Source organism: Ochotona princeps, chromosome 1, assembly GCF_030435755.1.
Source record: "Ochotona princeps isolate mOchPri1 chromosome 1, mOchPri1.hap1, whole genome shotgun sequence".
In the NCBI taxonomy this organism is placed as follows: Eukaryota; Metazoa; Chordata; class Mammalia; order Lagomorpha; family Ochotonidae; genus Ochotona; species Ochotona princeps.
Window position 1 is genome coordinate 135353642 of NC_080832.1, and position 27753 is coordinate 135381394.

The following is a 27753-nucleotide window of genomic DNA, read 5'->3' on the forward strand; positions in this document are numbered from 1 at the left end:
GGCTTGGGCACTGAACTTGTCTTTGGCTGTGGAGTTTTGAGCGCCTTGAGTGAGGAGCTCCATGTTCGTTTTGTGTGGGTGCTGAAGCTGCTTGATTCCATCCCACTGGGCTCAATGGGCATGGGACCGGAATTGACCCAACAGGGTTTCCTAGATAGCTGCAAGGACAGCTTATGGTATGTGAAGTTCATGAGGCAGGTGGAGTTGTTTTGGCACTGGAAGAGCTGTGCTGCTGCTTCGGGCAGTTGCCATTCACCAGCACACTCCCTTCCCTAGGCTTCATATCGACTTTCAGACATATGTGCTGCCAGAGCACTTGGTTTCCATGGCAGCGGGAAATGGCTTGGGCACTGAACTTGTCTTTGCCCATGGTGTTTTTAGAACCTTGAGTGAGGAGCTCCATGTTCGTTTTGTGTGGGTGCTGAAGCTGCTTGATTCCATCCCACTGGGCTCAATGGGCATGGGACCGGAATTGACCCAACAGGGTTTTCTAGATAGCTGCCAGGACAGCTGATGGTATGTGAAGTTCTTGAGGCAGGTGGAGTTGTTTTGGCAGTGGAAGAGCTGTGCTGCTGCTTCGGGCAGTTGCCATTCACCAGCACACTCCCTTCCCTAGGTGTCATATCCACTTTCAGACATATGTGCTGCCAGAGCACTTGGTTTCCATGGCAGCGGGAAATGGCTTGGACACTGAACTTGTCTTTGGCTGTGGAGTTTTGAGCGCCTTGAGTGAGGAGCTCCATGTTAGATTTGTGTGGGTGCTGAAGCTGCTTGATTCCATCCCACTGGGCTCAATGGGCATGGGACCAGAAGTGCCCCAACAGGGTTTCCTAGATAGCTGCCAGGACAGCTGATGGTATGTGAAGTTCATGAGGCAAGTGGAGCTGTTTTGGCACTGGAAGAGCTGTGCTGCTGCTTCGGGCAGTTGCCATTCACCAGCACACTCCCTTCCCTAGGCTTCATATCCACTTTCAGACATATGTGCTGCCAGAGCACTTGGTTTCCATGGCAGCGGGAAATGGCTTGGGCACTGAACTTGTCTTTGCCCATGGTGTTTTTAGTGCCTTGAGTGAGGAGCTCCATGTTCGTTTTGTGTAGATGCTCAGCTGCTTGATTCCATCCCACTGGGCTCAATGGGCATGGGACCGGAAGTGACCCAACAGGGTTTCCTAGATAGCTGCCAGGACAGCTGATGGTATGTGAAGTTCATGAGGCAGGTGGAGTTGTTTCGGCAGTGGAAGAGCTGTGCTGCTGCTTCGGGCAGTTGCGATTCACCAACACACTCCCTTCCCTAGGTGTCATATCCACTTTCAGACATATGTGCTGCCAGAGCACTTGGTTTCCATGGCAGCGGGAAATGGCTTCGGCACTGAACTTGTCTTTGGCTGTGGAGATTTTAGCGCCTTGAGTGAGGAGCTCCATGTTAGATTTGTGTGGGTGTTGAAGCTGCTTGATTCCATCCCACTGGGCTCAATGGGCATGGGACCGGAAGTGACCCAACAGGGTTTCCTAGATAGCTGCCAGGACAGCTGATGGTATGTGAAGTTCATGAGGCAGGTGGAGTTGTTTTGGCAGTGGAAGAGCTGTGCTGCTGCTTCGGGCAGTTGCCAGTCACCACCACACTCCCTTCCCTAGGTGTCATATCCACTTTCAGACATATGTGCTGCCAGAGCACTTGGTTTCCATGGCAGCGGGAAATGGCTTGGGCACTGAACTTGTCTTTGGCCGTGACGTTTTGAGCGCCTTGAGTGAGGAGCTCCATGTTAGTTTTGTGTGGGTGCTCAAGTTGCTTGATTCCATCCCACTGGGCTCAATGGACATGGGACCGGAAGTGACCCAACAGGGTTTCCTAGATAGCTGCCAGAACAGCTGATGGTATGTGAAATGCATGAGGCAGGTGGAGTTGTTTTGGCACTGGAAGAGCTGTGCTGCTGCTTCGGGCAGTTGCCATTCACGAGCACACTCCCTTCCATAGCTGTCATATCCACTTTCAGACATATGTGCTGCCAGAGCACTTGGTTTCCATGGCAGGGGGAAATGGCTTGGGCACTGAACTTGTCTTTGGCTGTGGAGTTTTCAGCACCTTGAGTGAGAAGCTCCATGTTCGTTTTGTGTGGGTGCTGAAGCTGCTTGATTCCATCCCACTGGGCTCAATGTGCATGGGACCGGAAGTGACCCAACAGGGTTTCCGAGATAGCTGCCAGGACAGCTGATGGTATGTGAAGTTCATGAGGCAGGTGGAGTTGTTTTGGCACTGGAAGAGCTGTGCTGCTGCTTCGGGCAGTTGCCATTCACCAGCACACTCCCTTCCCTAGGTGTCATATCCACTTTCAGACATATGTGCTGCCAGAGCACTTGGTTTCCATGGCAGCGGGAAATGGCTTGGGCACTGAACTTGTCTTTGGCTGTGGAGTTTTGAGCGCCTTGAGTGAGGAGCTCCATGTTCGTTTTGTGTGGGTGCTGAAGCTGCTTGATTCCATCCCACTGGGCTCAATGGGCATGGGACCGGAAGTGACCCAACAGGGTTTCCTAGATAGCTGCCAGGACAGCTGATGGTATGTGAAGTTCATGAGGCAAGTGGAGCTGTTTTGGCACTGGAAGAGCTGTGCTGCTGCTTCGGGCAGTTGCCATTCACCAGCACACTCCCTTCCCTAGGCTTCATATCCACTTTCAGACATATGTGCTGCCAGAGCACTTGGTTTCCATGGCAGCGGGAAATGGCTTGGGCACTGAACTTGTCTTTGCCCATGGTGTTTTGAGCGCCTTGAGTGAGGAGCTCCATGTTAGATCTGTGTGGGTGCTGAAGCTGCTTGATTCCATCCCACTGGGCTCAATGGGCATGGGACCGGAAGTGAGCCAACAGGGTTTCCTAGATAGCTGCCAGGACAGCTGATGGTATGTGAAGTTCTTGAGGCAGGTGGAGTTGTTTTGGCACTGGAAGAGCTGTGCTGCTGCTTCGGGCAGTTGCCATTCACCAGCACACTCCCTTCCCTAGGTGTCATATCCACTTTCAGACATATGTGCTGCCAGAGCACTTGGTTTCCATGGCAGAGGGAAATGGCTTGGACACTGAACTTGTCTTTGGCTGTGGAGTTTTGAGCGCCTTGAGTGAGGAGCTCCATGTTAGATTTGTGTGGGTGCTGAAGCTGCTTGATTCCATCCCACTGGGCTCAATGGGCATGGGACCGGAAGTGACCCAACAGGGTTTCCTAGATAGCTGCCAGAACAGCTGATGGTATGTGAAGTTCATGAGGCAAGTGGAGCTGTTTTGGCAGTGGAAGAGCTGTGCTGCTGCTTCGGGCAGTTGCCATTCACCAGCACACTCCCTTCCCTAGGCTTCATATCCACTTTCAGACATATGTGCTGCCAGAGCACTTGGTTTCCATGGCAGCGGGAAATGGCTTGGGCACTGAACTTGTCTTTGCCCATGGTGTTTTTAGAGCCTTGAGTGAGGAGCTCCATGTTCGTTTTGTGTGGATGCTCAGCTGCTTGATTCCATCCCACTGGGCTCAATGGGCATGGGACCGGAAGTGACCCAACAGGGTTTCCTAGATAGCTGCCAGGACAGCTGATGGTATGTGAAGTTCATGAGGCAGGTGGAGTTGTTTCGGCAGTGGAAGAGCTGTGCTGCTGCTTCGGGCAGTTGCGATTCACCAACACACTCCCTTCCCTAGGTGTCATATCCACTTTCAGACATATGTGCTGCCAGAGCACTTGGTTTCCATGGCAGCGGGAAATGGCTTGGGAACTGAACTTGTCTTTGGCTGTGGAGTTTTCAGCACCTTGAGTGAGAAGCTCCATGTTCGTTTTGTGTGGGTGCTGAAGCTGCTTGATTCCATCCCACTGGGCTCAATGGGCATGGGACCGGAAGTGACCCAACAGGGTTTCCGAGATAGCTGCCAGGACAGCTGATGGTATGTGAAGTTCATGAGGCAGGTGGAGTTGTTTTGGCACTGGAAGAGCTGTGCTGCTGCTTCGGGCAGTTGCCATTCACCAGCACACTCCCTTCCCTAGGTGTCATATCCACTTTCAGACATATGTGCTGCCAGAGCACTTGGTTTCCATGGCAGCGGGAAATGGCTTGGGCACTGAACTTGTCTTTGGCTGTGGAGTTTTGAGCGCCTTGAGTGAGGAGCTCCATGTTCGTTTTGTGTGGGTGCTGAAGCTGCTTGATTCCATCCCACTGGGCTCAATGGGCATGGGACCAGAAGTGCCCCAACAGGGTTTCCTAGATAGCTGCCAGGACAGCTGATGGTATGTGAAGTTCATGAGGCAAGTGGAGCTGTTTTGGTACTGGAAGAGCTGTGCTGCTGCTTCGGGCAGTTGCCATTCACCACCACACTCCCTTCCCTAGGCGTCATATCGACTTTCAGACATATGTGCTGCCAGAGCACTTGGTTTCCATGGCAGCGGGAAATGGCTTGGGCACTGAACTTGTCTTTGCCCATGGTGTTTTTAGAGCCTTGAGTGAGGAGCTCCATGTTCGTTTTGTGTGGGTGCTCAAGCTGCTTGATTCCATCCCACTGGGCTCAATGGGCATGGGACCGGAAGTGACCCAACACGGTTTTCTAGATAGCTGCCAGGACAGCTGATGGTATGTGAAGTTCTTGAGGCAGGTGGAGTTGTTTTGGCAGTGGAAGAGCTGTGCTGCTGCTTCGGGCAGTTGCCATTCACCACCACACTCCCTTCCCTAGGTGTCATATCGACTTTCAGACATATGTGCTGCCAGAGCACTTGGTTTCCATGGCAGCGGGAAATGGCTTGGACACTGAACTTGTCTTTGGCTGTGGAGTTTTGAGCGCCTTGAGTGAGGAGCTCCATGTTAGATTTGTGTGGGTGCTGAAGCTGCTTGATTCCATCCCACTGGGCTCAATGGGCATGGGACCAGAAGTGACCCAACAGGGTTTCCTAGATAGCTGCCAGGACAGCTGATGGTATGTGAAGTTCATGAGGCAAGTGGAGCTGTTTTGGCACTGGAAGAGCTGTGCTGCTGCTTCGGGCAGTTGCCATTCACCAGCACACTCCCTTCCCTAGGCTTCATATCCACTTTCAGACATATGTGCTGCCAGAGCACTTGGTTTCCATGGCAGCGGGAAATGGCTTGTGCACTGAACTTGTCTTTGCCCATGGTGTTTTTAGAGCCTTGAGTGAGGAGCTCCATGTTAGATTTGTGTGGGTGCTGAAGCTGCTTGATTCCATCCCACTGGGCTCAATGGGCATGGGACCAGAAGTGCCCCAACAGGGTTTCCTAGATAGCTGCCAGGACAGCTGATGGTATGTGAAGTTCATGAGGCAAGTGGAGCTGTTTTGGCACTGGAAGAGCTGTGCTGCTGCTTCGGGCAGTTGCCATTCACCAGCACACTCCCTTCCCTAGGCTTCATATCCACTTTCAGACATATGTGCTGCCAGAGCACTTGGTTTCCATGGCAGCGGGAAATGGCTTCGGCACTGAACTTGTCTTTGGCTGTGGAGATTTTAGCGCCTTGAGTGAGGAGCTCCATGTTCGTTTTGTGTGGGTGTTGAAGCTGCTTGATTCCATCCCACTGGGCTCAATGGGCATGGGACCGGAAGTGACCCAACAGGGTTTCCTAGATAGCTGCCAGGACAGCTGATGGTATGTGAAGTTCATGAGGCAGGTGGAGTTGTTTTGGCAGTGGAAGAGCTGTGCTGCTGCTTCGGGCAGTTGCCATTCACCATCACACTCCCTTCCCTAGGTGTCATATCCACTTTCAGACATATGTGCTGCCAGAGCACTTGGTTTCCATGGCAGCGGGAAATGGCTTGGGTACTGAACTTGTCTTTGGCTGTGGAGTTTTGAGCGCCTTGAGTGAGGAGCTCCATGTTAGATCTGTGTGGGTGCTCAAGCTGCTTGATTCCATCCCACTGGGCTCAATGGGCATGGGACCGGAAGTGACCCAACAGGGTTTCCTAGATAGCTGCCAAGACAGCTGATGGTATGTGAAGTTCATGAGGCAGGTGGAGTTGTTTTGGCACTGGAAGAGCTGTGCTGCTGCTTCGGGCAGTTGCCATTCACCAGCACACTCCCTTCCCTAGGTGTCATATCCACTTTCAGACATATGTGCTGCCAGAGCACTTGGTTTCCATGGCAGCGGGAAATGGCTTGGGCACTGAACTTGTCTTTGGCTGTGGAGTTTTGAGCACCTTGAGTGAGGAGCTCCATGTTCGTTTTGTGTGGGTGCTGAAGCTGCTTGATTCCATCCCACTGGGCTCAATGGGCATGGGACCGGAATTGACCCAACAGGGTTTTCTAGATAGCTGCCAGGACAGCTGATGGTATGTGAAGTTCTTGAGGCAGGTGGAGTTGTTTTGGCAGTGGAAGAGCTGTGCTGCTGCTTCGGGCAGTTGCCATTCACCAGCACACTCCCTTCCCTAGGTGTCATATCCACTTTCAGACATATGTGCTGCCAGAGCACTTGGTTTCCATGGCAGCGGGAAATGGCTTGGGCACTGAACTTGTCTTTGCCCATGGTGTTTTTAGAGCCTTGAGTGAGGAGCTCCATGTTCGTTTTGTGTGGATGCTCAGCTGCTTGATTCCATCCCACTGGGCTCAATGTGCATGGGACCGGAAGTGACCCAACAGGGTTTCCTAGATAGCTGCCAGGACAGCTGATGGTATGTGAAGTTCATGAGGCAGGTGGAGTTGTTTCGGCAGTGGAAGAGCTGTGCTGCTGCTTCGGGCAGTTGCGATTCACCAACACACTCCCTTCCCTAGGTGTCATATCCACTTTCAGACATATGTGCTGCCAGAGCACTTGGTTTCCATGGCAGCGGGAAATGGCTTGGGCACTGAACTTGTCTTTGGCTGTGGAGATTTTAGCGCCTTGAGTGAGGAGCTCCATGTTCGTTTTGTGTGGGTGTTGAAGCTGCTTGATTCCATCCCACTGGGCTCAATGGGCATGGGACCGGAAGTGACCCAACAGGGTTTCCTAGATAGCTGCCAGGACAGCTGATGGTATGTGAAGTTCATGAGGCAGGTGGAGTTGTTTTGGCAGTGGAAGAGCTGTGCTGCTGCTTCGGGCAGTTGCCATTCACCACTACACATAGTTCCCTAGGTGTCATATCCACTTTCAGACATATGTGCTGCCAGAGCACTTGGTTTCCATGGCAGCGGGAAATGGCTTGGGCACTGAACTTGTCTTTATCTGTGGAGTTTTTAGCGCCTTGAGTGAGGAGCTCCATGTTCGTTTTGTGTGGATGCTGAAGCTGCTTGATTCCATCCCACTGGACTCAATGGGCATGGGACCGGAAGTGACCCAACAGGGTTTCCTAGATAGCTGCCAGGACAGCTGATGGTATGTGAAGTGCATGAGGCAGGTGGAGTTGTTTTGGCACTGGAAGAGCTGTGCTGCTGCTTCGGGCAGTTGCCATTCACCAGCACACTCCTTTCCCTAGGTGTCATATCCACTTTCAGACATATGTGCTGCCAGAGCACTTGGTTTCCATGGCAGCGGGAAATGGCTTGGGCACTGAACTTGTCTTTGGCTGTGGAGCTTTGAGCGCCTTCAGTGAGGAGCTCCATGTTCGTTTTGGTTGGGTGCTGAAGCTGCTTGATTCCATCCCGCTGGGCTCAATGGGCATGGGACCGGAAGTGAGCCAACAGGGTTTCCTAGATAGCTGCCAGGACAGCTGATGGTATGTGAAGTTCATGAGGCAGGTGGAGTTGTTTTGGCAGTGGAAGAGCTGTGCTGCTGCTTCGGGCAGTTGCCATTCACCAGCACACTCCCTTCCCTAGGTGTCATATCCACTTTCAGACATATGTGCTGCCAGAGCACTTGATTTCCATGGCAGCGGGAAATGGCTTGGGCACTGAACTTGTCTTTGGCTGTGGAGTTTTGAGCACCTTGAGTGAGGAGCTCCATGTTAGATTTGTGTGGGTGCTGAAGCTGCTTGATTCCATCCCCCTGGGCTCAATGGGCATGGCACTGGAAGTGAGCCAACAGGGTTTCCTAGATAGCTGCCAGGACAACTGATGGTATGTGAAGTTCATGAGGCAGGTGGAGTTGTTTTGGCAGTGGAAGAGCTGTGCTGCTGCTTCGGGCAGTTGCCATTCACCAACACACTCCCTTCCCTAGGTGTCATATCCACTTTCAGACATATGTGCTGCCAGAGCACTTGGTTTCCATGGCAGCGGGAAATGGCTTGGGCACTGAACTTGTCTTTCGCTGTGGAGTTTTGAGCGCCTTGAGTGAGGAGCTCCATGTTAGATTTGTGTGGGTGCTGAAGCTGTTTGATTCCATCCCACTGGGCTCAATGGGCATGGGACCGGAAGTGCCCCAACAGGGTTTCCTAGATAGCTGCCAGGACAGCTGATGGTATGTGAAGTTCATGAGGCAGGTGGAGTTGTTTTGGCACTGGAAGAGCTGTGCTGCTGCTTCGGGCAGTTGCCATTCACCAGCACAATCCCTTCCATAGCTGTCATATCCACTTTCAGACATATGTGCTGCCAGAGCACTTGGTTTCCATGGCAGCGGGAAATGGCTTGGGCACTGAACTTGTCTTTGGCCGTGACGTTTTGAGCACTTTGAGTGAGGAGCTCCATGTTAGATTTGTGTGGGTGCTGAAGCTGCTTGATTCCATCCCACTGGGCTCAATGGGCATGGGACCGGGAGTGACCCAACAGGGTTTCCTAGATAGCCCTCAGGACAGCTGATGGTATGTGAAGTTCATGAGGCAGGTGGAGTTGTTTTGGCAGTGGCGCTGCTGCTTTGGGCGGTTGCCATTCACCAACACACTCCCTTCCCTAGGTGTCATATCCACTTTCAGACATATGTGCTGCCAGAGCACTTGGTTTCCATGGCAGCGGGAAATGGCTTGGGCACTGAACTTGTCTTTGGCTGTGGAGATTTTAGCGCCTTGAGTGAGGAGCTCCATGTTCGTATTGTGTGGGTGTTGAAGCTGCTTGATTCCATCCCACTGGGCTCAATGGGCATGGGACCGGGAGTGACCCAACAGGGTTTCCTAGATAGCCCTCAGGACAGCTGATGGTATGTGAAGTTCATGAGGCAGGTGGAGTTGTTTTGGCACTGGAAGAGCTGTGCTGCTGCTTCGGGCAGTTGCCATTCACCACTACACATAGTTCCCTAGGTGTCATATCCACTTTCAGACATATGTGCTGCCAGAGCACTTGGTTTCCATGGCAGCGGGAAATGGCTTGGGCACTGAACTTGTCATTGGCCGTGAAGTTTTGAGCGCCTTGAGTAAGGAGCTCCATGTTAGATTTGTTTGGGTGCTGAAGCTGCTTGATTCCATCCCACTGGGCTCAATGGGCATGGGACCGGAAGTGACCCAACAGGGTTTCCTAGATAGCTGCCAGGACAGCTGATGGTATGTGAAGTTCATGAGGCAGGTGGAGTTGTTTTGGTAGTGGAAGAGCTGTGCTGCTGCTTCGGGCAGTTGCCATTCACCAGCACACTCCCTTCCCTAGGTGTCATATCCACTTTCAGACATATGTGCTGCCAGAGCACTTGGTTTCCATGGCAGCGGGAAATGGCTTGGGCACTGAACTTGTCTTTGGCCATGGAGTTTTGAGCGCCTTGAGTGAGGAGCTCCATGTTCGTTTTGTGTGGGTGCTGAAGCTGCTTGATTCCATCCCACTGGGCTCAATGGGCATGGGACCGGAAGTGACCCAACAGGGTTTCCGAGATAGCTGCCAGGACAGCTGATGGTATGTGAAGTTCATGAGGCAGGTGGAGTTGTTTTGGCAGTGGAAGAGCTGTGCTGCTGCTTCGAGCAGTTGCCATTCACCAACACACTCCCTTCCCTAGGTGTCATATCCACTTTCAGACATATGTGCTGCCAGAGCACTTGGTTTCCATGGCAGCGGGAAATGGCTTGGGCACTGAACTTGTCTTTGGCCGTGGAGTTTTGAGCGCCTTGAGTGAGGAGCTCCATGTTAGTTTTGTGTGGGTGCTGAAGCTGCTTGATTCCATCCCACTGGGCTCAATGGGCATGGGACCGGAAGTGAGCCAACAGGGTTTCCTAGATAGCTGCCAGGACAGCTGATGGTATGTGAAGTGCATGAGGCAGGTGGAGTTGTTTTGGCACTGGAAGAGCTGTGCTGCTGCTTCGGGCAGTTGCCATTCACCAGCACACTCCCTTCCCTAGGTGTCATATCCACTTTCAGACATATGTGCTGCCAGAGCACTTGGCTTCCATGGCAGCGGGAAATGGCTTGGACACTGAACTTCTCTTTGGCCGTGGAGTTTTGAGCGCCTTGAGTGAGGAGCTCCATGTTAGATTTGTGTGGGTGCTGAAGCTGCTTGATTCCATCCCACTGGGCTCAATGGGCATGGGACCGGAAGTGACCCAACAGGGTTTCCTAGATAGCTGCCAGGACAGCTGATGGTATGTGAAGTTCATGAGGCAGGTGGAGTTGTTTTGGCACTGGAAGAGCTGTGCTGCTGCTTCGGGCAGTTGCCATTCACCAGCACACTCCCTTCCATAGCTGTCATATCCACTTTCAGACATATGTGCTGCCAGAGCACTTGGTTTCCATGGCAGCGGGAAATGGCTTGGGCACTGAACTTGTCATTGGCCGTGAAGTTTTGAGCGCCTTGAGTAAGGAGCTCCATGTTAGATTTGTGTGGGTGCTGAAGCTGCTTGATTCCATCCCACTGGGCTCAATGGGCATGGGACCGGAGGTGAGACAACAGGGTTTCCTAGATAGCTGCCAGGACAGCTGATGGTATGTGAAGTTCATGAGGCAGGTGGAGTTGTTTTGGCACTGGAAGAGCTGTGCTGCTGCTTCGGGCAGTTGCCATTCACCACTACACAAAGTTCCCTAGGTGTCATATCCACTTTCAGACATATGTGCTGCCAGAGCACTTGGTTTCCATGGCAGCGGGAAATGGCTTGGGCACTGAACTTGTCATTGGCCGTGAAGTTTTGAGCGCCTTGAGTAAGGAGCTCCATGTTAGATTTGTGTGGGTGCTGAAGCTGCTTGATTCCATCCCACTGGGCTCAATGGGCATTGGACCGGAAGTGACCCAACAGGGTTTCCTAGATAGCTGCCAGGACAGCTGATGGTATGTGAAGTGCATGAGGCAGGTGGAGTTGTTTTGGGACTGGAAGAGCTGTGCTGCTGCTTCGGGCAGTTGCCATTCACCAGCACACTCCCTTCCCTAGGTGTCATATCCACTTTCAGACATATGTGCTGCCAGAGCACTTGGTTTCCATGGCAGCGGGAAATGGCTTGGGCACTGAACTTGTCTTTGGCCATGGAGTTTTGAGCGCCTTGAGTGAGGAGCTCCATGTTCGTTTTGTGTGGGTGCTGAAGCTGCTTGATTCCATCCCACTGGGCTCAATGGGCATGGGACCAGAAGTGACCCAACAGGGTTTCCTAGATAGCTGCCAGGACAGCTGATGGTATGTGAAGTTCATGAGGCAGGTGGAGTTGTTTTGGCACTGGAAGAGCTGTGCTGCTGCTTTGGGCAGTTGCCATTCACCAGCACACTCCCTTCCCTAGGTGTCATATCCACTTTCAGACATATGTGCTGCCAGAGCACTTGGTTTCCATGGCAGCGGGAAATGGCTTGGGCACTGAACTTCTCTTTGGCCGTGGAGTTTTGAGCGCCTTGAGTGAGGAGCTCCATGTTAGTTTTGTGTGGGTGCTGAAGCTGCTTGATTCCATCCCACTGGGCTCAATGGGCATGGGACCGGAAGTGAGCCAACAGGGTTTCCTAGATAGCTGCCAGGACAGCTGATGGTATGTGAAGTGCATGAGGCAGGTGGAGTTGTTTTGGCACTGGAAGAGCTGTGCTGCTGCTTCGGGCAGTTGCCATTGACCAGCACACTCCCTTCCCTAGGTGTCATATCCACTTTCAGACATATGTGCTGCCAGAGCACTTGGCTTCCATGGCAGCGGGAAATGGCTTGGACACTGAACTTCTCTTTGGCCGTGGAGTTTTGAGCGCCTTGAGTGAGGAGCTCCATGTTAGATTTGTGTGGGTGCTGAAGCTGCTTGATTCCATCCCACTGGGCTCAATGGGCATGGGACCGGAAGTGACCCAACAGGGTTTCCTAGATAGCTGCCAGGACAGCTGATGGTATGTGAAGTTCATGAGGCAGGTGGAGTTGTTTTGGCACTGGAAGAGCTGTGCTGCTGCTTCGGGCAGTTGCCATTCACCACTACACATAGTTCCCTAGGTGTCATATCCACTTTCAGACATATGTGCTGCCAGAGCACTTGGTTTCCATGGCAGCGGGAAATGGCTTGGGCACTGAACTTGTCATTGGCCGTGAAGTTTTGAGCGCCTTGAGTAAGGAGCTCCATGTTAGATTTGTGTGGGTGCTGAAGCTGCTTGATTCCATCCCACTGGGCTCAATGGGCATGGGACCGGAAGTGACCCAACAGGGTTTCCTAGATAGCTGCCAGGACAGCTGATGGTATGTGAAGTTCATGAGGCAGGTGGAGTTGTTTTGGCACTGGAAGAGCTGTGCTGCTGCTTCGGGCAGTTGCCATTCACCACTACACATAGTTCCCTAGGTGTCATATCCACTTTCAGACATATGTGCTGCCAGAGCACTTGGTTTCCATGGCAGCGGGAAATGGCTTGGGCACTGAACTTGTCATTGGCCGTGAAGTTTTGAGCGCCTTGAGTAAGGAGCTCCATGTTAGATTTGTGTGGGTGCTGAAGCTGCTTGATTCCATCCCACTGGGCTCAATGGGCATGGGACCGGAAGTGACCCAACAGGGTTTCCTAGATAGCTGCCAGGACAGCTGGTGGTATGTGAAGTTCATGAGGCAGGTGGAGTTGTTTTGGCACTGGAAGAGCTGTGCTGCTGCTTCGGGCAGTTGCCATTCACCACCACACTCCCTTCCCTAGGTGTCATATCCACTTTCAGACATATGTGCTGCCAGAGCACTTGGTTTCCATGGCAGCGGGAAATGGCTTGGGCACTGAACTTGTCTTTGGCCATGGAGTTTTGAGCGCCTTGAGTGAGGAGCTCCATGTTCGTTTTGTGTGGGTGCTCAAGCTGCTTGATTCCATCCGACTGGGCTCAATGGGCATGGGACAAGAAGTGACCCAACAGGGTTTCCTAGATAGCTGCCAGGACAGCTGATGGTATGTGAAGTTCATGAGGCAGGTGGAGTTGTTTTGGCAGTGGAAGAGCTGTGCTGCTGCTTTGGGCAGTTGCCATTCACCAGCACACTCCCTTCCCTAGGTGTCATATCCACTTTCAGACATATGTGCTGCCAGAGCACTTGGTTTCCATGGCAGCGGGAAATGGCCTCTGCACTGAACTTCTCTTTGGCCGTGGAGTTTTGAGCGCCTTGAGTGAGGAGCTCCATGTTCGTTTTGTGTGGGTGCTGAAGCTGCTTGATTCCATCCCACTGGGCTCAATGGGCATGGGACCGGAAGTGACCCAACAGGGTTTCCTAGATAGCTGCCAGGACAGCTGATGGTATGTGAAGTTCATGAGGCAGGTGGAGTTGTTTTGGCACTGGAAGAGCTGTGCTGCTGCTTCGGGCAGTTGCCATTGACCAGCACACTCCCTTCCCTAGGTGTCATATCCACTTTCAGACATATGTGCTGCCAGAGCACTTGGCTTCCATGGCAGCGGGTAATGGCTTGGACACTGAACTTGTCTTTGGCCGTGGAGTTTTGAGCGCCTTGAGTGAGGAGCTCCATGTTAGATTTGTGTGGGTGCTGAAGCTGCTTGATTCCATCCCACTGGGCTCAATGGGCATGGGACCGGAAGTGACCCAACAGGGTTTCCTAGATAGCTGCCAGGACAGCTGATGGTATGTGAAGTTCATGAGGCAGGTGGAGTTGTTTTGGCAGTGGAAGAGCTGTGCTGCTGCTTCGGGCAGTTGCCATTCACCAGCACACTCCCTTCCCTAGGTGTCATATCCACTTTCAGACATATGTGCTGTCAGAGCACTTGGTTTCCATGGCAGCGGGAAATGGCTTGGGCACTGAACTTGTCTTTGGCCGTGGAGTTTTGAGCGCCTTGAATGAGGAGCTCCATGTTAGATTTGTGTGGGTGCTGAAGCTGCTTGATTCCATCCCACTGGGCTCAATGGGCATGGGACCGGAAGTGACACAACAGGGTTTCCTAGATAGCTGCCAGGACAGCTGATGGTATGTGAAGTTCATGAGGCAGGTGGAGTTGTTTTGGCAGTGGAAGAGCTGTGCTGCTGCTTCGGGCAGTTGCCATTCACCAGCACACTCCCTTCCCTAGGTGTCATATCCACTTTCAGACATATGTGCTGTCAGAGCACATGGTTTCCATGGCAGCGGGAAATGGCTTGGGCACTGAACTTGTCTTTGGCTGTGGAGTTTTGAGCGCCTTGAGTGAGGAGCTCCATGTTCGTTTTGTGTGGGTGCTGAAGCTGCTTGATTCCATCGCAATGGGCTCAATGGGCATGGGACCAGAAGTGACCCAACAGGGTTTCCTAGATAGCTGCCAGGACAGCTGATGGTATGTGAAGTTCATGAGGCAGGTGGAGTTGTTTTGGCAGTGGAAGAGCTGTGCTGCTGCTTCGGGCAGTTGCCATTCACCAGCACACTCCCTTCCATAGCTGTCATATCCACTTTCAGATATATGTGCTGCCAGAGCACTTGGTTTCCATGGCAGCGGGAAATGGCTTGGGCACTGAACTTGTCTTTATCTGTGGAGTTTTGAGCACCTTGAGTGAGGAGCTCCATGTTCGTTTTGTGTGGGTGCTGAAGCTGCTTGACTCCATCCCACTGGGCTCAATGGGCATGGGACCGGAAGTGACCCAACAGGGTTTCCTAGATAGCTGCCAGGACAGCTGATGGTATGTGAAGTTCATGAGGCAGGTGGAATTGTTTTGGCAGTGGAAGAGCTGTGCTGCTGCTTCGGGCAGTTGCCATTCACCAACACACTCCCTTCCCTAGGTGTCATATCCACTTTCAGACATATGTGCTGCCACAGCACTTGGTTTCCATGGCAGCGGGAAATGGCTTGGGCACTGAACTTCTCTTTGGCCATGACGTTTTGAGCGCCTTGAGTGAGGAGCTCCATGTTCGTTTTGTGTGGGTGCTGAAGCTGCTTGATTCCATCCCACTGGGCTCAATGGGCATGGGACCGGAAGTGACCCAACAGGGTTTCCTAGATAGCTGCCAGGACAGCTGATGGCATGTGAAGTTCATGAGGCAGATGGAGTTGTTTTGGCACTGGAAGAGCTGTGCTGCTGCTTCGGGCAGTTGCCATTCACCAGCACACTCCCTTCCCTAGGTGTCATATCCACTTTCAGACATATGTGCTGCCAGAGCTCTTAGTTTCCATGGCAGCGGGAAATGGCTTCGGCACTGAACTTGTCTTTGGCCGTGACGTTTTGAGCGCCTTGAGTGAGGAGCTCCATGTTCGTTTTGTGTGGGTGCTGAAGCTGCTTGATTCCATCCTACTGGGCTCAATGTGCATGGGACCGGAAGTGACCCAACAGGGTTTCCTAGATAGCTGCCAGGACAGCTGATGGTATGTGAAGTTCATGAGGCAGGTGGAGTTGTTTTGGCGGTGGAAGAGCTGTGCTGCTGCTTCGGGCAGTTGCCATTCACCACCACACTCCCTTCCCTAGGTGTCATATCCACTTTCAGACATATGTGCTGCCAGAGCACTTGGTTTCCATGGCAGCGGGAAATGGCTTGGGCACTGAACTTGTCTTTGGCCGTGACGTTTTGAGCGCCTTGAGAGAGGAGCTCCATGTTAGTTTTGTGTGGGTGCTGAAGCTGCTTGATTCCATCGCAATGGGCTCAATGGGCATGGGACCGGAAGTGACCCAACAGGGTTTCCTAGATAGCTGCCAAGACAGCTGATGGTATGTGAAGTTCATGAGGCAGGTGGAGTTGTTTTGGCAGTGGCGCTGCTGCTTCAAGCAGTTGCCATTCACCACCACACTCCCTTCCCTAGGTGTCATATCCACTTTCAGACATATGTGCTGCCAGAGCACTTGGTTTCCATGGCAGCGGGAAATGGCTTGGGCACTGAACTTGTCGTTGGCTGTGGAGTTTTGAGCGCCTTGAGTGAGGAGCTCCATGTTCGTTTTGTGTGGGTGCTGAAGCTACTTGATTCCATCCCACTGGGCTCAATGGGCATGGGACCGGAAATGACCCAACAGGGTTTTCTAGATAGCTGCCAGGACAGCTGATGGTATGTGAAGTTCAAGAGGCAAGTGGAGCTGTTTTGGCAGTGGAAGAGCTGTGCTGCTTCTTCGGGCATTTGCCATTCACCAGCACACTCCCTTCCCTAGGCTTCATATCCACTTTCAGACATATGTGCTGCCAGAGCACTTGGTTTCCATGGCAGCGGGAAATGGCTTGGGCACTGAACTTGTCTTTGCCCATGGTGTTTTTAGAGCCTTGAGTGAGGAGCTCCATGTTCGTTTTGTGTGGGTGCTGAAGCTGCTTGATTCCATCCCACTGGGCTCAATGGGCATGGGACCGGAAGTGACCCAACAGGGTTTCCTAGAGAGCTGCCAGGACAGCTGATGGTATGTCAAGTTCATGAGGCAGGTGGAGTTGTTTTGGCAGTGGAAGAGCTGTGCTGCTGCTTCGGGCAGTTGCCATTCACCAGCACACTCCCTTCCCTAGGTGTCATATCCACTTTCAGACATATGTGCTGCCAGAGCACTTGGTTTCCATGGCAGCGGGAAATGGCTTGGGCACTGAACTTGTCTTTGGCTGTGGAGATTTTAGCGCCTTGAGTGAGGAGCTCCATGTTCGTTTTGTGTGGGTGTTGAAGCTGCTTGATTCCATCCCACTGGGCTCAATGGGCATGGGACCGGAAGTGACCCAACAGGGTTTCCTAGATAGCTGCCAGGACAGCTGTTGGTATGTGAAGTTCATGAGGCAGGTGGAGTTGTTTTGGTAGTGGAAGAGCTGTGCTGCTGCTTAGGGCAGTTGCCATTCACCAACACACTCCCTTCCCTAGGTGTCATATCCACTTTCAGACATATGTGCTGCCAGAGCACTTGGTTTCCATGGCAGCGGGAAATGGCTTGGGCACTGAACTTGTCTTTGGCTGCGACGTTTTGAGCACCTTGAGTGAGGAGCTCCATGTTAGATTTGTGTGGGTGCTGAAGCTGCTTGATTCCATCCCACTGGGCTCAATGGGCATGGGACCGGAAGTGACCCAACAGGGTTTCCTAGATAGCTGCCAGGACAGCTGATGGTATGTGAAGTTCATGAGGCAGGTGGAGTTGCTTTGGCACTGGAAGAGCTGTGCTGCTGCTTCGGGCAGTTGCCATTCACCAACACACTCCCTTCCCTAGGTTTCCTATGTACTTTCAGACATATGTGCTGCCAGAGCACTTGGTTTCCATGGCAGCGGGAAATGCCTTGGGCACTGAACTTGTCTTTGGCTGTGGAGTTTTGAGCGCCTTGAGTGAGGAGCTCCATGTTCGTTTTGTGTGGGTGCTGAAGCTGCTTGACTCCATCCCACTGGGCTCAATGGGCATAGGACCGGAAGTGACCCAACAGGGTTTTCTAGATAGCTGCCAGGAGAGCTGATGGTATGTGAAGTTCATGAGGCAGGTGGAGTTGTTTTGGCACTGGAAGAGCTGTGCTGCTGCTTCGGGCAGTTGCCATTCAGCACCACACTCCCTTCCCTAGGTGTCATATCCACTTTCAGACATATGTGCTGCCAGAGCACTTGGTTTCCATGGCAGCGGGAAATGGCTTGGGCACTGAACTTGTCTTTGGCTGTGGAGTTTTGAGCGCCTGGAGTGAGGAGCTCCATGTTCGTTTTGTGTGGGTGCTGAAGCTACTTGATTCCATCCCACTGGGCTCAATGGGCATGAGACCGGAAATGACCTACCAGGGTTTCCTAGATAGCTGCCAGGACAGCTGATGGTATGTGAAGTTCATGAGGCAAGTGGAGTTGTTTTGGCACTGGAAGAGCTGTGCTGCTTCTTCGGGCAGTTGTCATTCACCAGCACACTCCCTTCCCTAGGCTTCATATCCACTTTCAGACATATGTGCTGCCAGAGCACTTGGTTTCCATGGCAGCGGGAAATGGCTTGGGCACTGAACTTGTCTTTGCCCATGGTGTTTTTAGAGCCTTGAGTGAGGAGCTCCATGTTCGTTTTGTGTGGGTGCTCAAGCTGCTTGATTCCATCCCACTGGGCTCAATGGGCATGGGACCGGAAGTGAGCCAACAGGGTTTCCTAGAGAGCTGCCAGGACAGCTGATGGTATCTCAAGTTCATGAGGTAGGTGGAGTTGTTTCGACAGTGGAAGAGCTGTGCTGCTGCTTCGGGCAGTTGCCATTCACCAACACACTCCCTTCCCTAGGTGTCATATCCACTTTCAGACATATGTGCTGCCAGAGCACTTGGTTTCCATGGCAGCGGGAAATGGCTTGGGCACTGAACTTGTCTTTGGCTGTGGAGATTTTCGCGCCTTGAGTGAGGAGCTCCATGTTCGTTTTGTGTGGGTGTTGAAGCTGCTTGATTCCATCCCACTGGGCTCAATGGGCATGGGACCGGAAGTGACCCAACAGTGTTTCCTAGATAGCTGCCAGGACAGCTGATGGTATGTGAAGTTCATGAGGCAGGTGGAGTTGTTTTGGCACTGGAAGAGCTGTGCTGCAGCTTCGGGCAGTTGCCATTCACCAGCACACTCCCTTCCCTAGGTGTCATATCCACTTTCAGACATATGTGCTGCCAGAGCACTTGGTTTCCATGGCAGCGGGAAATGGCTTGGGCACTGAACTTGTCTTTATCTGTGGAGTTTTTAGCGCCTTGAGTGAGGAGCTCCATGTTCGTTTTCTGTGGATGCTGAAGCTGCTTGATTCCATCCCACTGGGCTCAATGGGCATGGGACCGGAAGTGACCCAACAGGGTTTCCTAGATAGCTGCCAGGACAGCTGATGGTATGTGAAGTTCATGAGGCAGGTGGAGTTGTTTTTTCACTGGAGGAGCTGTGCTGCTGCTTCGGGCAGTTGCCATTCACCAGCACACTCCCTTCCCTAGTGCCATATCCACTTTCAGACATATGTGCTGCCAGAGCACTTGGTTTCCATGGCAGCGGGAAATGGCTTGGGCACTGAACTTGTCTTTGGCTGTGGAGATTTTCGCGCCTTGAGTGAGGAGCTCCATGTTCGTTTTGTGTGGGTGTTGAAGCTGCTTGATTCCATCCCACTGGGCTCAATGGGCATGGGACCGGAAGTGACCCAACAGTGTTTCCTAGATAGCTGCCAGGACAGCTGATGGTATGTGAAGTTCATGAGGCAGGTGGAGTTGTTTTGGCAGTGGAAGAGCTGTGCTGCAGCTTCGGGCAGTTGCCATTCACCAGCACACTCCCTTCCCTAGGTGTCATATCCACTTTCAGACATATGTGCTGCCAGAGCACTTGGTTTCCATGGCAGCGGGAAATGGCTTGGGCACTGAACTTGTCTTTATCTGTGGAGTTTTTAGCGCCTTGAGTGAGGAGCTCCATGTTCGTTTTCTGTGGATGCTGAAGCTGCTTGATTCCATCCCACTGGGCTCAATGGGCATGGGACCGGAAGTGACCCAACAGGGTTTCCTAGATAGCTGCCAGGACAGCTGATGGTATGTGAAGTTCATGAGGCAGGTGGAGTTGTTTTTTCACTGGAGGAGCTGTGCTGCTGCTTCGGGCAGTTGCCATTCACCAGCACACTCCCTTCCCTAGTGCCATATTCACTTTCAGACATATGTGCTGTCAGAGCACTTGGTTTCCATGGCAGCGGGAAATGGCTTGGGCACTGAACTTGTCTTTGGCTGTGGAGTTTTGAGCGCCTTGAGTGAGGAGCTCCATGTTCGTTTTGTGTGGGTGCTGAAGCTGCTTGATTCCATCCCACTGGGCTCAATGGGCATGGGACCGGAATTGACCCAACAGGGTTTCCTAGATAGCTGCCAGGACAGCTGATGGTATGTGAAGTTCATGAGGCAGGTGGAGTTGTTTTGGCAGTGGAAGAGCTGTGCTGCTGCTTCGGGCAGTTGCCATTCACCACCACACTCCCTTCCCTAGGTGTCATATCCACTTTCAGACATATGTGCTGCCAGAGCACTTGGTTTCCATGGCAGCGGGAAATGGCTTGGGCACTGAACTTGTCTTTGGCCGTGACGTTTTGAGCGCCTTGAGAGAGGAGCTCCATGTTAGTTTTGTGTGGGTGCTGAAGCTGCTTGATTCCATCGCAATGGGCTCAATGGGCATGGGACCGGAAGTGACCCAACAGGGTTTCCTAGATAGCTGCCAGGACAGCTGATGGTATGTGAAGTTCATGAGGCAGGTGGAGTTGTTTTGGCACTGGAAGAGCTGTGCTGCTGCTTCGGGCAGTTGCCATTCACCACCACACTCCCTTCCCTAGGTGTCAAATCCACTTTCAGACATATGTGCTGCCACAGCACTTGGTTTCCATGGCAGCGGGAAATGGCTTGGGCACTGAACTTGTCTTTGGCAGTGGAGTTTTGAGCGCCTTCAGTGAGGAGCTCCATGTTCGTTTTGTGTGGGTGCTGAAGCTGCTTGATTCCATCCCACTGGGCTCAATGGGCATGGGACCGGAAGTGACCCAACAGGGTTTCCTAGATAGCTGCCAGGACAGCTGATGGTATGTGAAGTTCATGAGGCAGATGGAGTTGTTTTGGCACTGGAAGAGCTGTGCTGCTGCTTCGGGCAGTTGCCATTCACCAGCACACTCCCTTCCCTAGGTGTCATATCCACTTTCAGACATATGTGCTGCCAGAGCACTTGGTTTCCATGGCAGCGGGAAATGGCTTCGGCACTGAACTTGTCTTTGGCCGTGACGTTTTGAGCGCCTTGAGTGAGGAGCTCCATGTTCGTTTTGTGTGGGTGCTGAAGCTGCTTGATTCCATCCTACTGGGCTCAATGGGCATGGGACCCGAAGTGACCCAACAGGGTTTCCTAGATAGCTGCCAGGACAGCTGATGGTATGTGAAGTTCATGAGGCAGGTGGAGTTGTTTTGGCACTGGAAGAGCTGTGCTGCTGCTTCGGGCAGTTGCCATTCAGCACCACACTCCCTTCCCTTGGTGTCATATCCACTTTCAGATATATGTGCTGCCGGAGCACTTGGTTTCCATGGCAGCGGGAAATGGTTTGGGCACTGAACTTGTCTTTCGCCATGTAGTTTTGAGCACCTTGAGTGAGGAGCTCCATGTTCGTTTTGTGTGGGTGCTGAAGCTGCTTGATTCCATCCCACTGGGCTCAATGGGCATGGGACCGGAAGTGAGCCAACAGGGTTTCCTAGAGAGCTGCCAGGACAGCTGATGGTATCTCAAGTTCATGAGGTAGGTGGAGTTGTTTCGACAGTGGAAGAGCTGTGCTGCTGCTTCGGGCAGTTGCCATTCACCAACACACTCCCTTCCCTAGGTGTCATATCCACTTTCAGACATATGTGCTGCCAGAGCACTTGGTTTCCATGGCAGCGGGAAATGGCTTGGGCAGTGAACTTGTCTTTGGCTGTGGAGATTTTCGCGCCTTGAGTGAGGAGCTCCATGTTCGTTTTGTGTGGGTGTTGAAGCTGCTTGATTCCATCCCACTGGGCTCAATGGGCATGGGACCGGAAGTGACCCAACAGTGTTTCCTAGATAGCTGCCAGGACAGCTGATGGTATGTGAAGTTCATGAGGCAGGTGGAGTTGTTTTGGCAGTGGAAGAGCTGTGCTGCTGCTTCGGGCAGTTGCCATTCACCAGCACACTCCCTTCCCTAGGTGTCATATCCACTTTCAGACATATGTGCTGCCAGAGCACTTGGTTTCCATGGCAGCGGGAAATGGCTTGGGCACTGAACTTGTCTTTATCTGTGGAGTTTTTAGCGCCTTGAGTGAGGAGCTCCATGTTCGTTTTCTGTGGATGCTGAAGCTGCTTGATTCCATCCCACTGGGCTCAATGGGCATGGGACCGGAAGTGACCCAACAGGGTTTCCTAGATAGCTGCCAGGACAGCTGATGGTATGTGAAGTTCATGAGGCAGGTGGAGTTGTTTTTTCACTGGAGGAGCTGTGCTGCTGCTTCGGGCAGTTGCCATTCACCAGCACACTCCCTTCCCTATTGTCATATTCACTTTCAGACATATGTGCTGTCAGAGCACTTGGTTTCCATGGCAGCGGGAAATGGCTTGGGCACTGAACTTGTCTTTGGCTGTGGAGTTTTGAGCGCCTTGAGTGAGGAGCTCCATGTTCGTTTTGTGTGGGTGCTGAAGCTGCTTGATTCCATCCCACTGGGCTCAATGGGCATGGGACCGGAATTGACCCAACAGGGTTTCCTAGATAGCTGCCAGGACAGCTGATGGTATGTGAAGTTCATGAGGCAGGTGGAGTTGTTTTGGCAGTGGAAGAGCTGTGCTGCTGCTTCGGGCAGTTGCCATTCACCACCACACTCCCGTCCCTAGGTGTCATATCCACTTTCAGACATATGTGCTGCCAGAGCACTTGGTTTCCATGGCAGCGGGAAATGGCTTGGGCACTGAACTTGTCTTTGGCCGTGACGTTTTGAGCGCCTTGAGAGAGGAGCTCCATGTTAGTTTTGTGTGGGTGCTGAAGCTGCTTGATTCCATCGCAATGGGCTCAATGGGCATGGGACCGGAAGTGACCCAACAGGGTTTCCTAGATAGCTGCCAGGACAGCTGATGGTATGTGAAGTTCATGAGGCAGGTGGAGTTGTTTTGGCACTGGAAGAGCTGTGCTGCTGCTTCGGGCAGTTGCCATTCACCACCACACTCCCTTCCCTAGGTGTCAAATCCACTTTCAGACATATGTGCTGCCACAGCACTTGGTTTCCATGGCAGCGGGAAATGGCTTGGGCACTGAACTTGTCTTTGGCAGTGGAGTTTTTAGCGCCTTGAGTGAGGAGCTCCATGTTCGTTTTGTGTGGGTGCTGAAGCTGCTTGATTCCATCCCACTGGGCTCAATGGGCATGGGACCGGAAGTGACCCAACAGGGTTTCCTAGATAGCTGCCAGGACAGCTGATGGTATGTGAAGTTCATGAGGCAGATGGAGTTGTTTTGGCACTGGAAGAGCTGTGCTGCTGCTTCGGGCAGTTGCCATTCACCAGCACACTCCCTTCCCTAGGTGTCATATCCACTTTCAGACATATGTGCTGCCAGAGCACTTGGTTTCCATGGCAGCGGGAAATGGCTTCGGCACTGAACTTGTCTTTGGCCGTGACGTTTTGAGCGCCTTGAGTGAGGAGCTCCATGTTCGTTTTGTGTGGGTGCTGAAGCTGCTTGATTCCATCCTACTGGGCTCAATGGGCATGGGACCCGAAGTGACCCAACAGGGTTTCCTAGATAGCTGCCAGGACAGCTGATGGTATGTGAAGTTCATGAGGCAGGTGGAGTTGTTTTGGCACTGGAAGAGCTGTGCTGCTGCTTCGGGCAGTTGCCATTCACCACCACACTCCCTTCCCTTGGTGTCATATCCACTTTCAGATATATGTGCTGCCGGAGCACTTGGTTTCCATGGCAGCGGGAAATGGTTTGGGCACTGAACTTGTCTTTCGCCATGTAGTTTTGAGCACCTTGAGTGAGGAGCTCCATGTTCGTTTTGTGTGGGTGCTCAAGCTGCTTGATTCCATCCCACTGGGCTCAATGGGCATGGGACCGGAAGTGACCCAACAGGGTTTCCTAGATAGCCCTTGTCGCGGCTAGCTGAGCCGGCGTAGTAGGCACGGCGAATGTCCGAGCGAAAAGCACCGACACACGGAGACCATGATGGTGTTACAAGTGCTGGGAGCCGACTCTCTCCGAGCCGTCCCTCCACAAGCCTCTTTATTACCATATTATCTCCTCTTTCCCCCAAGCCCATCAACAGGACAATAGGACACCAATGAGTCTGCAAAGGCTAGGTGCTACTGCCTTAGGCCCGATTCCTGAGTGCTCAGCTTAAGGAATGTAAATCAGCTCCACAGCCCACAACATATTCCCCCTTCTGTATTAAAGCAGACTTGAATGCGCCTGTCTTAGGTTGTGGACTCTCAGGTTATCAGCCTTACCCGTCATTGGGAACCTCTGTAGCATGACGGAGACCCTGTCCTAGGTTGGTCAGTTCCCGGTCCATCTTACCCGTCACTGGCTGCCATTCAACGCCTTGTCTGCTGCAGCTGCTCAACCATACTTGGGGAGGCTGGTAACCCTGTTCCAAGGCTGGGAGTGAATATCAGCTCAGTAGCAAAGAGCAAACAGCAGTTTTCGGGCTTGGGAAAACAAAGCACTTCACAGGTGAAACATACATTAAAGGCACAATGGGAGGCAAGAGGCCATGATCTTAGGAGTAACTTAGCTCGTAACAATGAGCAGACAGTGTTGTGACAGCAGTTCCCAGGCTTGGGAAAACAATTAGCACTTGCACAGATGATAAAACAGAAATGCATACAATACAACAGAAAGGCATACGATGGGGTACAGGAGGCCTAGACCAAATCTAACAGCATTTGCTATTTCTTTTCCAACAAATCAACCCATAGTCCAGCATAGTCATGCCCACCCGCTCATGTTCATCAGTAAAGTCCTGTTGTTCCATAACTCTGGCAGTCTGTTCTGCAACCTTGTTCACTGTCACCACGGTAGCTGGTGGTGGCGGCTGTTGATGTTCTGGCTATGATGGTCGCCGTTATGCCAAAGTCTCTTTTATTCTTATCAGGCCAACATAGGCCTCTCCATCAGTCCCAACAGGCACAGGCGGGATTCAGGGCAGCTGCAGGATAACAGCAGAATCGCAATAGCCATTCCAGCATGCTGTCAGGGTGCACTGGAACTTGGTGTCATTCCTTTCAGAGGCATCTCCTGTGCTTAAGAGAGAAGCATAGGGATAACACAAGCAAACACAAGCTTCAAATTCAAAGAGCTAAGGTTCACTCACAAGAGCGAGCCCTCAGGTTCAGAGGAAAGAAGGAACTAATCCTCTGCCATAGTGGCGGGAGGAGAAACAAGAGAGAAAAACCCGTAAAGTTTCCTCTCAAAGATGTTTCTCCAAAAACAAAGAAAATTCCTGGTATCCAAGGTACCTGGCCTAGGGACAAAAGGCCAGAAAGGTGTCACTGGCCAACTTCCTTGGTCCCTTTCAAATGATAAAGAGGCCAGTCTGAAACCCTCCTCCTTGCCAATGCCTGGAGAAGTGGGCTGAGGCTTCAGGTGGGGAATAGAAATGCAAATGTCACCCTTGTCTGTTGGGGAAGTAAGTACCTGTTAAGATAAGCATTTGTCCTGGGAGAGACATGCTCTGGTGACTCCAAGACAAGGTGGGGAAAATATAAACCTAACAAAAGGAGTTTCAAATCAAAGCACGGATGGGTAATAGCAAGGCTCAATACTTCCTCCCCCATCCCACATAGCTCTCAGAGAACAAAGTCCAAAGCCACTGATAAACTTCGGCTTTGCAATCAGTCAGGGAACACGCTGCAGAACAGCGACAAAATACTGATATACTTATGTTAAATATAAAGGCCTAATATACTTGCTTGTCCCGTTGATCTTCCGACTCAAATGCCATCATCTTGTCCAGTATCCTAGCTCTCATAAGACTCTGCAGCAGAAGCTTGCCGGACAAGCCTCTCAGGAATCCACCTCGGACCATTTTCATTTTCTGGGAAAACACAAACTGATCCTCGCCCCCAAATGAGGACGGGATCTGGGCCTAGCCACTTACCAGTCAAGGGGTCCTTCCACATAACATAACCTTTCTGCTTCTGAGACGGATTCCAATGACGATCTGCAGCAGACCGTCCTTCAGCATCCAATGTTAGAAAATTTAAAATAAATAATACAAGATTCAAATGATCTCGGGGAGTGCTATATTCCCCCTTTTTGGTTTTAATAAGGTAATCCTTAATAGTACGGTTGGCACGTTCCACAATACCTTGTCCTTGAGGATTATAAGGAATACCTGTAATTAATTGTATATGGTGGGAGGCAGCAAAATCACGAAACTTGCTGCTAGTATAGCAAGGACCATTATCAGTTTTGATAACTTTAGGAGTTCCCAAGATGGAAAAACATGCATAGCAATGGGCTAGAGTATGTCTGACTTGTTCTCCTGTCTGAGGAGTAGCTAAAATAAATCCAGAACAAGTATCGATAGTGACATGCACATACTTTAGTGTCCCAAACTCTGGGATGTGTGTCACGTCCATTTGCCAGACATGATTGGGCAACAGTCCTCTGGGATTTACACCATAACGAGGAACAGGTAAAAATTGAGGGCACACTGAGCATTGCTTCACGATGGTTCTGGCTTGTTCCTTAGTCAGACTAAAGCGCAAACGAAGCGTGTTAGAATTCAAGTGAAATCTAGCATGTGCCTTTTGAGCTTCTTCAAGAGCTGAGGCTACCAATTTGGTGGCTGAATCTGCAGCCGCATTTCCTGATGTCAAGGGCCCAGGTAAACCTGTATGGGCTCGAATATGAGTCACAAAGAATTTATCTTTGCGGGCCCAAATACAGGCCTGAATTTTAGCAAATAGAGATGCTGCTGTGGAGTGGGAAGAAATTTGGCCCGCAGTCTCCAGCACAGGAAGGGAATGGGCGACATATCCACTATCAGAATACAAATTAAAGGGCTGCATGGAAAATGTTTGAAAGACGGCAAGAACGGCCACCAATTCTACAACCTGTGCAGAGACAAAAGATGTGGGGATGGTGGTAACCTGGCCATCTACTACAAAAGCTGCCTGACCGTTTGACGACCCATCAGTGAAAACAGTTAAAGCTTCTGGCAATGGTTGAAGAGAGGTTACAAGTGGAAAAACAACAGGATGCAAAATAAAAAACTGTACAATGGGGTCCTTGGGATAGTGGTTGTCAAAATTAACATTTAAAGTACTCAAAAGTATTGACCAGGTCTCTTCCATATTCTGCAACCACAAAAGCTGCTTCTGAGTGTATGGAACAATAATGGTATCTGGGACCTTCCCAAAATGTCTTAGGCTGCTTTTAGTGGCCTTTTGTATCAACTCTGCTATGGCCAAATAGTAAGGCACAATTGTCTTAGCAGGAGAGACATGCAAATGTTCCCACAAAATAGGTCCCTGCTGATAAAATATCCCTGTAGGTGTATATGAGGACGCTATAACAATAAATAAAAGTGGAGTACTGTAATCAATCCTGGTCAAATGGGATTGTTCAATCGCTATCTCAACTTTGCGTAGGGCTTGAAGTCCCTCCATAGTCATTACCCTAGGGGATGTTGGAGAGGAGTCACCTTTTAAGATGTCAAACAAAGGTTTCAAATCTGCATTAGTAAGTTTCAAACTGGGCCTCATCCAATTTATATCCCCTAACAATTTCTGAAAATCATTAAGAGTTCGCAGCTTTTCTGTGGCTATGGAAATTTTTTGGGGTTTAACACAATTCTGAAAAAGTTGAAATCCCAAATAATTAAATGGAGAAACAAGTTGTATTTTATCTGGGGCTATAGCTAATCCTGCCTTTTCTAACTCTTGCTGTAACTTACACAAACAGGATTGCAACACCTGAGTAGATAGAGCTGCCAGCAAAATATCATCCATATAATGAACGATCATAACAGAGGGAAAGCTGGCGCGCACCGGTTTTAAGGCGGCAGCCACATAAATCTGACACATAGTAGGACTATTAGCCATTCCTTGGGGTAAAAATTTCCATTGGTAACGTTCAAATGGTTCTTGCAAATTAACAGAAGGCACACTGAAAGCAAAACGAGGTGAATCTTCTGGATGAAGAGGAATGGAAAAAAAACAATCCTTTAAATCAATCACAACAATATTAAAATCTTTTGGAATGGCAGAAGGCAGTGGTAATCCTGGCTGCTGTGATC